Below are 12254 nucleotides of genomic sequence, written 5' to 3'. Positions count from 1 at the left end.
TACAGGCGCTGAGCCAATGAAATCTCCCAATTTTTAAATAGAGGCAACTAATTTAAGTTTTTTTTTTCCTGAAGGTCATAGCATGTGGCACAAGGGAGTGTAATTAGGCAGGTCCTGAAGTTGGAGCAGTAGAGAACAGATAGACAGAATAAAGCAAGGAGAGAGTGGACAGAACCCCGTTAGAGAGCTGCCCTGGGCGGTCAGGGGCTCGGCAAGTGTGAGGCTCTTGGGGTTTTCCTTCTTCCGTCTCGTGACTGTCTGGGAGTAACACAGGTAGTAGATTTCAGTGGGCCCCCGACACTTTTAAAAGGTCAAGAGCTTCCTTAAGAACTTACCTTCCTACCCAAGAGTAGCTTGGGTGCTAGGAAAAATCGGGATTGATGTTCATCGGAAGTTAAATCCTGCCTTCCACCCCACCCCGCCCCCTTAGGAACATTCTAAATGTTTGCAGGAGCTGGATCAGCTGATAAAGCTACATTTTCTGTTCCAAAAATGCTTTTGTTGCTAATTAAAATTAGTCTAATTTTGAAATGATCACATCATTAAAGAGTATTTCAACTGATATTGATTTGATGATACCCACAAACATCTTAGAATAAAGAGGCTGGTGTTTTAGCATCAGAAGGTGCTCTGATTAAACCTAAATCTGTGAAATTGATGACACCAGCTTCTGATACCTCTTCATTCGATTTTTTTTCTCCTCACATGAAATAATTACGAATACTTTACTCCATGCACTTCACGTTTATTTTATTTTTTTCCAGGGATGGGGGAAGGCTGGATAAAGTGCCAGCTCTTCACTTGTCTGTGGCACTGCTCTAGCAATATCTTAATTAAGTCTAGAGTCAAGATGAAATATGTACCCTGAGTATATTTCTAATCCTTTCAAACTTGCAGGTTTGATGTGTGGTCCTGGGCGAACTCTCTAGAATGCTGTCTGTTAACGTCAATAAATCTTCCGAGACGTGTCGGCCGGGACACCGATATCTTGGACGAAAGGCAGAACTGGCCTGCCGATGGGAGCTTAAGGCTGGGGGCACGATCTCAGAGGGGTTTCGCCTTATTCTACTCGGTGGAAATGTTCTGGGCACTCACATCTACCCTTGACTGGCCCGAAGCTCACCTCCACACCCCCTCACCTCTCCGCCTGCCCAAACTCTACCCACCTGCTAAGACCTGCCTTGAGAGCCACTCTTTTCTGAATTCAAGTAACACAGACCTTTTCCTTCGTCCCCACTGGTGGGAGTTACCAATGATGCCAACCATGGTGCCCGCCGCTCAATCAAACCTTGATTTATTCATGTTCCAGGGAGCCCCGTACTCTGTGGCAGGTGCTGTGAGGGTTAAAGTGATGAAAGTAAGAGAAAGCCCTGCTCTGGGGACTTTTACACCCAGGGCTGTGACAGGCGAGAGACAGCTCGGCACACGTGTCGGTTCCGAATGTAAAATATGCACAAAGGAACAGTGAGGGCAGCAGGACAGTGCCAGGCTGGCCTCCGGAAAGGGACGGTTCCAAGGCTAAGACACAGGGATGAGGAGAAAACATTCTGGGAAACTCACGGTGTGGTCTGGAGCCCACTGATGGGTTTGTCCAGTCTTCCTGCCTCCTAGGTGGACAGACTGGGGGCTCCTTCAAGGCCACAGCTATCTCCACGGGCCGACTAGAGGCAGGCCCTGCGCTGAACCTGGGAGGGTGGCTGGGAGATGAGCTCAGCCGGGGAGAGAGTCCAGTCGCCCTCTTCGTGAAGAGAAACAAGAGCAGCACAGCTCAGGATGACTACGCATCCAGCCTGGGTGAGGAAATCTCACTCCTAGGCGTGACTATTTGTGTTACACTTGGTCTCCCCATATTCCACAAGCTGAAATGCAAGACCATGGAGGTTCTTCCATCTATTTGGGAGGAAGGAAACCCCCTGAGCTGCTTTTCTGCTGTGAGTCTCTCCATCTTCCCCCCCCCCCCAGAACAGTGGTTGTCCACCTGTGGGCCACGGCACAGTGGTATGCCCTGAGATGGTCTTAGCTGTGCTGTGAAAAATTGTAACAATCATTAGTTAAATAATTTTCAAAAGAAGTTCAAAGCAATAAATTGTGGTATATGCACACCATAGAATATTATGCAGCCTTAAAGAAAGATGGAGACTTTACCTCTTTCCTGTTTACATGGATGAAGCTGGAACATATTCTTCTTAGTAAAGTATCTCAAGAATGGAAGAAAAAGTATCCAATGTACTCATCCCTTCATATGAAAGCTATAACCCAATTATAGCCTAAGAATATGGGGAATCGGAGGGGAAGGGAGGGGAGGAGGGAAGATGGGTAGAGGGAGGGTAATTGGTGTGAGTCTACGTGCATCTTACAAGGGTACATGTGAAATTTGCTAAATGTAGAATATAAATGTCTTGACACAATCACTAAGAAAAATCCAGAAAGGCTATGTTAACCAGTGTGATGAAAATATTTCAAATTGTATATAAAACCAGCGTGTGGTACCCCATGATTGCATTAATGTACACAGCTATGATTTAATAAAAAATAAGAAGTTTAAAGCACAGTTAAGTATATCCTTTTTTTTACCCTCTTTTTGATCAATCTAATTAAGTGTGCTGGGGAAGTTTAACTAAAGTTTCCAGTGTGCCATGCAATCAAAAAGGCTGAGACACGCTGTTCTAGAACATCTCTGGTGCCCAGACACAGGCCCACCTCTGACGCAGTGTGAGGCTAACACCTCTGGCATGTGGTGGTGCAGGCCTGTAATCTCACTCTGGGAAGGAGAGCACAGGGCCCAAGAACATCTTACCTGAGTCCTCCTTGTGGGCCCCAGGAGTACGAGCAGGCCAGGCCACAGTATGTGTTTGCCCAACAGTGTGTTATGAGTATCTAGTAGACTGGGGGACTGGCCAAAAGGGTCTTCCCTTGGCCCCAGTGACTGCCATAAGCCGGATTCAGAGTCCATGGATTGAGCACCAGGGCAGAATAACAAACAGCAACTTCTCTGTCTGGGCTTCTTGTAAAGAACCATTAGCCTCTCTCTCTCTTTTTTTTCTTCGAATAAGACTCTGTCACCCTGGGTAGAGTTCTGTGGCATCATCATAGCTCACAGCAACTTCAAACTCTCAGGATCAAGTGATCTTCCTGCCTCAGCCTCCTGAGTAGCAGGGACTTCAGTGCCCACCACAACACCTGGCTATGTTTAGAGATGGGAGACGGGGTTCTCTCTGGCTCAGGCTGGTCTCGAACTCCTGAGCTCCAGAGATCGGCCTCGGCCTCCCAGAGTGCTGGGATTGCAGGCGTGAGCCACCACACCCATCCCTTTTGCTGCTCTTTTAAGGAAAGGAAGATGTGTCCAGTGAGTAGTCAAAGACAGCACTGGGCTTCTCATGTTCTGAGCATATCTGATGAAAAAAGTCAAGGCTGCTGGGACTTGGCGGTGATCTAAGAATTTAGTAGAACTTCAGTTTACAGTTCAAGTAAGGCGACGTGGCTTTGGATCTGACACCATTCAGTGCTGGGCTGGACCTTTGACCCCAAGCCTCTGCATTCTGCATCATCATGAAAACCAGAGTTCAGTTCACACTCCTCCACTTTCTGAGGAACTCACTGTGATGACCAGTAGACCTAAGAGTCCTCCCGTGTGTCCTCTCCTGGTGGGCTTTGTCATCATGCTTGGCCACCACTGGGGAGAAGACAGAACAGTTAACTTCTGAGCCCACTTTAAAGGTGTTACGCTTCCAGCTTCTTCCCCTGGGCACGGCACATTGTGAAGAAGGGGTCAAAGGGGCTGTTTTTCCTATTGGAGCATTTCAAAGAAAACTTTAATTTTTCTTGTGACTTGTAAAACATTATCAACACAACTCCAGCTACATCTATTTTCATCTGCACATAATCCTTGCAGTGACTCCACGGCAGGAGTCTGGCTCCATCACAGTGACACTTCTCATTGCTGGGGTTGTCTTTTTCCCTAAGCATCGTGGGGTACAGCCACACCCCTGCTGACGCTGGAGCCCTCTGACTCCTACACGCCAGCCTGACTTTCTGCCCACTCGAGGGAGGACCTCTGGGTTTCTGGAAGATAGTGCTCTGGCCATTGATTTCAATATTTTTTCTGTTTATATTTAGTTTTTAGAAATAGAATTTTGTGTTCTTAGCGGTGTTATGATGTGGCCAGTGAGTTCTAGCTGAAGAGATACTGGACACGGAAATTTCATGGTCCTGCCCCATCGTCACAGTGGAGCCCACAGGGACAGCCACAGCTCAGCTGCAGTTCCCGGTGAGGGGCCCCCGAGCGTTAATGTCAGACCAGTGATAAGCAACCAAAAGGCAGTCCCCTCCTGGGGGCTCGCCACACCTGTGACAGGGGCCACAGGCTATGTGGAGCTGACCAGTACACTCTTCCCATCCCTGGATGGCTGTTCCTGACAGGCAGCCTGTTGGCTCCCTTGGGAAAAGAATTACTTGGACTGCTTTTCTTTCCTCTGGGGAGGATGCCTGGCCTGGCCCTTAGGGCGAGGGTGTTCCTGTAAATCTTAGTGAACTCCTAAGTTTGGGACTGCCTCTTCCCTGGCCGCAGACTGTGGGGACAGTGGGTCAGGTGCTGTGACATGGCTGCTCCCAGGCTCAGCATGTGCCGAGCTCCACCCAGAGCTCTCGGACATCATCACTCCAGAGCGGGCTGACCCACCCCAACATCTAAGCCGTAGTGTCTGCATCCCCGTGCCTGAAGCCTGCTCTGCCTGTACACAGCAGGGGTGACATGCTGGGAAACGAACACACACGGCCTGCTGGTGGCTGTGCGTTACCACACCCGCTCCCTGCACTCAACCCCTGGGTAGGATTCCCCAGAATCTCCTGTGGCACCAGGCCCCGGGTGGGGGTGGGGGCGGGGAGCTGTCTTAACAGAGCATCTGTGGCTGGATGACATGTCTTTGCCACCTTCCCACCATATTCCTGCAGTTAGTTCCTCACTCAGGGTCAGCTTCTGGGGCAACTCAAGACTGGGCACCCAGCAGGGAAGTTGCCGGGCCCCCCTGCCTCCTCTGACCACCCAGGAGCCCAGATCTGCCCGCCCTCACCTCTGCCCTGTGCTGGTTCCTGGGGGGAGCTCAGACAAGGATCTGTGTCCACTCGGGGAGAAAGAAACTTCAAAAGAGAGAGAGGTTCTGGTAGGGATTCCCAGGAGCCGGTTACAAAGGGAACTTCCACCTTCAGTAAAGGGAGCGAGGAAGGCTCCTGCCACGAAGGTTGATGACTGGGATTCAGAGGGTTTGGCAGGAGCCGGAAAAGGCAAACAGGATGAGTAAAACTACAGAGGTGATTTTACACAGAGGTGGCCAGGAGAACCGCGAGGAGGGGTCTTGCCTGGAGCAGATGAAGGGTTCATGAAGTGGCGGACGGGGAGACAGAAGGGGAAGGAACGTTAGGAAGACGGCAGAGGTACTCGGGGAGGGATTTAGAACAGGTGTGACCACGTACCACGGCACCAATCTGGGGGCTGGGCTGAAATAAGCCCTCCTCCGTCTAGCTTAGGACTCAAGCCATTCAAAGGCTTAGGGGAATAAAGCCAGAAAACACGAGAAGATAAGGGATGAGCTCAACCTGTCAACTGCGACGCTAACACTGATCACAATGTTGATAAATGCCTTGGTAGGAATCTGGGATTTGGAAGGAAAATACAACGCAGACAGCATGGACTGTTTACGCTGACAGTGAGGCTGACAAGCACAGGCCTAGGCTCCCAGACAGGCGTCCCCAGCCACCCCCACACCTTGGAGTTCCCACAAATCTGGGGTCCAGAGCTCACTTTGCAGGACTGGAACCCAAACCGTTTGTCTATTTGTCTTGTTTCAAAGTCTCTCATTCTGAAACTGATGGGAAGTGAGGCCATGACTCTGAGTCTACCCCAGTAGTTCTAGGAGAGCCACGGAACAATCCCAAAGGCAGTCGTGGTTCACAGCTCTCTGCCACAAGCCTCCCTGGCCGGGTTTCCTGGAGGCTGCATGAAAGAAGTAAATGAGACTCATATAAGGCTCAGGCTGCCTAAAATGTGGCTGGCTATAGGTCTCTAAGGGTCCTGGCCATAACTTCTGGGGGTGGTTTTCCCATTGTCCTGGACGCAGGTCAGGGCTGGGTAAAACACATTTGAACTTTATATTAAAGTGTAATATGGGCTGGGTGTGATGGCTCACACCTGTCATCCCAGAACTCTGTGAGGCCGAAGCAGGTGGATTGCCTGAGCTCAGGAGTTCAAGATCAGCCTGAGCAAGAGCCAGACCCTGTCTCTACCAAAAATAGAAAAACTAGCTGGGCGTTGTGATGGACACTTGTAGTCCCTGCTACTCAGGAGGCTGACAAGCCCAGGAGTTTGAGGTTGCTGTGAGCTATAATGCCAAGGCACTCTACCCAAGGGCGACAGAGTGAGGCTCTGTCTCCAAAAAAAAGGAAAGTGTTATACGACCTAGAAAACTACACAAAGTATAAGTATATAGCTGAATAATTTTTCTCAAACCAAACACACCCATGAAGTGAGCATAGAAGGTAACAAAGCAATTGACCGGACCAGAAGTCCCATTAGGGCCCATTTCCAATCAGCAATCTTCTCGCTCAGTACCCTGACTTCTGTATTAGTTATCTATTGCTTTGAGCAGTATAGGTTTCCTCTAGCTCAGTTTCTATGGGTTAAGAGTTTGGGAGCAGGTTGGCTGGGTGGTTCTGACTTAGGTTCTTTCTTTCTTTCTTTTTTTAATTTTTCTAAGACAGAATCTCACTATGTCACCCTCAGCAGAGTGCTGTGACATCACAGCTCACAGCAACCTCAAACTCTTGGGCTTAAGCGATTCTCTTGCCTCAGCCTCCCAAGTAGCTGGGACTACAGGCAGCCACTACAACACCCAGCTATTTTTTTGTTGCAGTTGTCATTGTTGTTTAGCTGGCCTGGGCCAGCTTTGAACCCACCACCCTTGGTGTATGTGGTTGACACTGTAACCCCTGTGCTACAGGTGCCAAGCCCTGACTTAGGTTCTTAAATATATTAAAGGTTGTAATTAAAATGTCAGCCAGGGTTACAGTCCTCTGAAGACTTGACCAAGGATGGAGAATCTGATTCCCGATGGCTCTCTCCCAGGGCTGGTAAGTATAGCTTGTCTGTGGGAAGCTTAACTAAGTTCTTCCCAGGCAGGTCTCCACTGCAGGGCCGCTTGTGTTTCCTTACAAGGTGGCGGCCGGCTTCCTCAGCGAGCCAGGGAAAGTCCTCCTTGGCAATCCACACACAGCACCACTTCTACTGCAGATATTAGTCACTAAGTACAGGCTATGTTCAAGGGGAGATAATTAGTTTCCGCATTCCAAAGTGAGGAATGTCAAACATTCTGCAGAAATATTTTAAAACCACTACAATTTTTAACATTCTAGATGGATTTCACCTGTCTTCCCCTCCCTTGAATGCCAAGGCAATACAAAACGATTAGGTCACATGGATTAATTTTGCACAGCTTGAGACAAAGTTGTAAGTGTGCCCACCACCCAGACCGTGTACACTGTACCTGCTAGTATGATTCTAACCATCCTGGGTTTTTGTTGATACACCATAAAATTGTACTTTTTTTCTTTTACAGAGGCCTCCTTTATCTTTCCCTTTTCATTTTTTTAATTTTTTTTATTAAATGTATACCCTGGAATATTATGCAGACTTAAAAAATGGAGACTTTACCTCTTTTATGTTTATGTACACCCCATTTTTAAATTTCTGTACAGGAAGTCATATAGCCTCTCAGACAGTACGTCTGGCTCTTTTGAGTCTGGTCCCTGTCACTCAATGTTATGTCCGTGACATTCACCCAGGATGTTGCATATAGTTGTATTGTATTCATTTTCATTGCTTATGATAAGGCATGATATAAAAATACCATAAAATACGTATTTACTCAGCTGTAGCTAGAGTTTGACTATCAAGAGTAATATGAAGAATTTAAGTTTCTGTTGGCTTACCTCATGGCCAAAGGCTATCTCATGGCTTCTGTCCCACATAAATTACTAAATGAAAATAATTAAGTACATATTATAATAAATTATTATATGTTGGCCTCCTCCACAAGGATAGTCAGGAAACGTGTGACTCCCCTAACAAGAGTTCCAGCCCCAAGTTAAGGTTTGGTGCTGGGATTCAAAGCCATTTCTTTACCTGGGCAACATTTTCTTTTTTTTATTTCCCCCCTTTTCTTCCAGAAAACACCAAGAGGTTAATTAGTTTTAGTCACATCACGAGGATTAGACAGTCCACCCCCTTTTGCATGCAGTATCTTTTAAGAAGCTGAAGCAGACCCCAGGGCATCAGAGGCCTGCTCTTCTCTGGACCTGTCCTGTAAACAAGTGTACTCAAGGGTGAACCATCTGTGGGACTGGAGTCTCAGGACAGACAGATGTGAGGTTCACTAGCAATGCAGCAGGGCCAAGGGGGAGCAGGGTCAAGGGGAAGCATCTCCAACAAGGCTGTGAAGTATAACCCCCCAGCCCCCAGCCCCCAAAGGGGCATCACTCAGTGCAGGGACTGAGAGGCTGGTGGTCCTGACTCCCGAGAAGCCCTGGGTGGAGGTGGAGAGGACGTGGGGTGCCAAGAATAACTTCGGGTGCTTTTCTGTCTCCCAGAAAACTCCTCTCTGCTTTTCCATTATATTCCTCTGGTCCTGCTGAGTGGAGGTAGATCCGACGCCTCCCTGACGGTCCCTCTGCTGTGCGTGCAGCCCAGGTTCTCCCTGATGGAGCCTGGAGTTCCGTGACTGAAAGATTGCTCAGGGCCCTGGAGCCAGGAAGAAAAACTGTGAGAGTCAGTGCCTCTACTGTACAACTTGGGAGCTGGTGACACAGGGCAGGAGTGGTGGAGAAGGCTTCCTCATACCTCCCTTGAGATGCTGAGGGGTGACTTCTGGGCCGGGCCCCCACCCTGATCCCCACAGGGGCAGGCTGCAGTTGCCCTCAGGCTAAACTGCTTGATAGTATAGGATGCTGCTTATAGGGTCTTCTTCCTCTTTGCCTCCCCTCCTGACACCCCTGGCAATGTTTTTTCACTTTTCAAATAAACCCCTTTGAGTAGGTTGAGTCCTTGTCTGAGTCGAGCTTCTGGGGGACTCAGCCAGTTTTCAGTTCATTTGTTTATTTGACATAATGTGGGGTTCACCTGCTCCGTGCCAGGCCCAGTGCTTACTGCTGAAAATCTCCTAGGGACACGTCCCAGGGGGTCCCTTAAGGAGCTTCCCTTCCTGTTAGGGACATAGACAAAAACCAAGCAAACACGGAGAAAATGAGAATGAACGCCCCCTACCTGGGGCTTCCAAGTATGCCATCTCCTTGAATCCTCCTAAAACCTTTTGGGGTATTTTCCCCCTGGGTTTCAGGGAGGGAACCGAGGTTCGGGGGCTGGGTGATGCCTCTCAGGAGTCAGGGCTAACACTCCAGGATTTAGGCTTCAGTGTGTGTGACTCCAGACCCGACAGCCCCGTCCCACTGAGGCTGTGTGTGCACGGACCCCCACCAGAGTCGCTCTTGAGACATTTCACTCTCTTTTGAGGCCCCTTCCCTTTCACCCTCACCGCCAAGCGGGCTCAGTGTTGTAATGGAACTCTACTTATTCCTTGTTCTTCCAGGAAGCCTTCTAGGTGGACGAGTTTCTGAGATAGAAGCCACAGTCTGGGCTGCTTCTGGGGAACCTGGGTGGGGGCAGCAGGTGTCATCAGAACACCGCTGGCCACGGCCTCTTGCTGGGGTGCACGGGAAATGCTGCCCAGGACAGGAGTCGGGGAGAGAGCTGGCTGGTAAGCACTGGTTTCTCCTCAGTGCTCCTGGCTGAGCCTCCTCCTGGGGACGGTAACAATGGTGATGATGGTCTGTGCTGGTCACAGCGGGTGGCCACACCCAGCACGCAGCATTTTCTATGCAATGTCTTAGGTGACCCCTACAACATGCGGCCCCCCAGCAGGCCTGTTTTAAGACATTGGTTCTCTGTGGGAAGGGCACTGACACGGGTGACGCCTTCATCCAGAAACCAGTCTTTCCAGCCATGCACAGGGCTGTGTCTCGCCACAGCAGTAGAGGGGACCGTACTGGACTCTGAGGCTTACTTCACAGCACTCTCCCGCAGTCCCTGGGGAAGTCCTCCACAAAGCTTCTTCCCTTTGTCTGCATCTGAGCCTGGCTTCTGTCGGCGTATGTGCTTTGCAAAACTGCTGTCAATCCCCCACTTCTCAAATCAGTTAATTATCTAGTTGACTGTCTATTTAGGCAGAGGAAAGCCTAAATAGTGTAGGATCCTGCCCACTTCTCTGCAAGTCAATTCAGTAAACATTCACGCAGCCCTGCAGGCTGCCCGACATGGAAGCCCTCCTCCTGATGCAGGGCTGTAGCAGGTGACTGGCTGGGTCTCGCTCTGGGCCACCAGAGAGGAAGGGACGTGTCTGCAGTCAGCTCTGTCCTTCCACAGTCTAAGGGTGAGGGGAGGAGCAGACGGGCACAGAGGTGTGTCCTGCAGGGGTGTTTTTCCCTCTGCAGCTGGGAGCACGGCATGTGGCTGGAGCATGGTGTGTGCTGGGTACAGGGTGTGTGGCTGGAGCACAGTGTGTGTCTGGGAGCACAATGTGTGACAGCTCTTTGAGTCTGGATACCTCACAGGGAAAGAGGATGTGTTGGGATAAGTCTTAGGAAGGGCTGAAGAAGGTGAAAAGGCTGGGAAAGCATGGGACCTGGGCAGCAGGAACCAGTAGGTGTCTGCTTCAGGGACAGTCCGCAGGCACAAGATGGGCGGCAAGTGTTGTCTTCCCCTGGGCCTGTCCAGACTCAGAGGGGAGGGGCGCAGAGGGGGAGAGTGAAAGCACTTGCGATGCCCAGGCCTCGGCTGGGAGGGGCGGGCCCTGTGGATGGCAGGGTCCCCAACATGGAATCACAGTGCCTCAGGAGGGCTGCACCAATCCTGCACCTTCCCCAGAAGATGGAGATACGGTGCCACACGGTTAAGCTACAGACACCTGCTCCAGGTGTGAGTGTCAAGGGTGGAGCTTCCTGCCTGAGACAGACTATGTGCCAAAGCCTGAACTTTTCTCTGACAAACGGCAAGACCAACTGTGAGGTCCCAAGGGCTGGGTTCCTTCCAAGGCCCAGGAATTCAAAAGTCTGCTCAGATGGTTGGACCTGGGAGAACGCCGGGGGAGCAGTTAGAGCTTCTCTGGAGCATGGATGGGAGATTGGAGCTTAGTTCACTGTTGTGGAGATTAGAGTATCCAAAATGGAAGAGCCTGGCGTGTCCTCCAAAAACGAAACACGGAATACCATGGGCTGCCCAGTTCCACTGCTAGGTTTAGACAACACATTAAGGAGAGGAGAGACTCGAACCAACACTTCATTTATATGCACTCATGTTCATGGCAGCGCTGATCACCAGAAACGAAAGGTGGACACAACCCCAAAGTATTAATGGAGCAGCAAAAATGCAGGATTACATAAAAATGGGATTTATTTAGTCTTAAAAAGACTACAGCCCAGGTCAACCGTGAAGATGTTACGCTAAATGAAATAAGCCAATTACAAAAGGATGCATCATGTGTCTCCACTTAGATGAGGGGCCCAGAGCAGGCAGATTCATGGAGACAGAGTAGAAAGGGTCTGTGAGGAGAAGGAACCCGGGAATTATTGTTTGATGGGCGGGCAGTTCATTTGGGATGAAGAAAATGTTGTAGCGTTGGAGGGTGGTGGAGGTTACATAACAATGTGACTTTATTTAGTGCAACTGAACCATACACTTTAAAAGGTTAAAATGGGGAATTTTATGTTTTGTATCTTTTGCCACAACTTAAAAAAAAATAAAGGAAGAAAGAGGGATGGGCCGCACGGCCCTGTCATCAGATATCCTAACAGAAGGCGCCTGGCCTTGGACCTGGGTCCACCCATGCAGCTCAGGCGTCATCTAAGGCTTGTCCCTCCCAGGAGTGAAGGTGACAGAGCGGAAAAGGTGCTTTGTGGGCAGACAAAACGGATTAGGGTTCCAGATGTTGTTCCAGTTAGCTGTGTGATTTGGGCAAGTTGTCTAAACTCTTCTAAGCCAAACTGATGTTCCGGTGACCGCCATGCAAGTTAGTCATGAGGCTGAATGAGACAGCACGCCCAGGAACAAAACCCACATGAAAACCAACAAAAAATATATCCTGGGGCCAGCTGGAGTGCCTCACGCCTGTCATCCCAGCACCCTGAGAGGCTGAGGCAGGTGGATCCCTTGAGCA

Source organism: Nycticebus coucang, chromosome 10 (genome assembly GCF_027406575.1).
Source record: "Nycticebus coucang isolate mNycCou1 chromosome 10, mNycCou1.pri, whole genome shotgun sequence".
NCBI lineage: Eukaryota > Metazoa > Chordata > Mammalia > Primates > Lorisidae > Nycticebus > Nycticebus coucang.
This window is presented reverse-complemented; position numbering follows the sequence as displayed.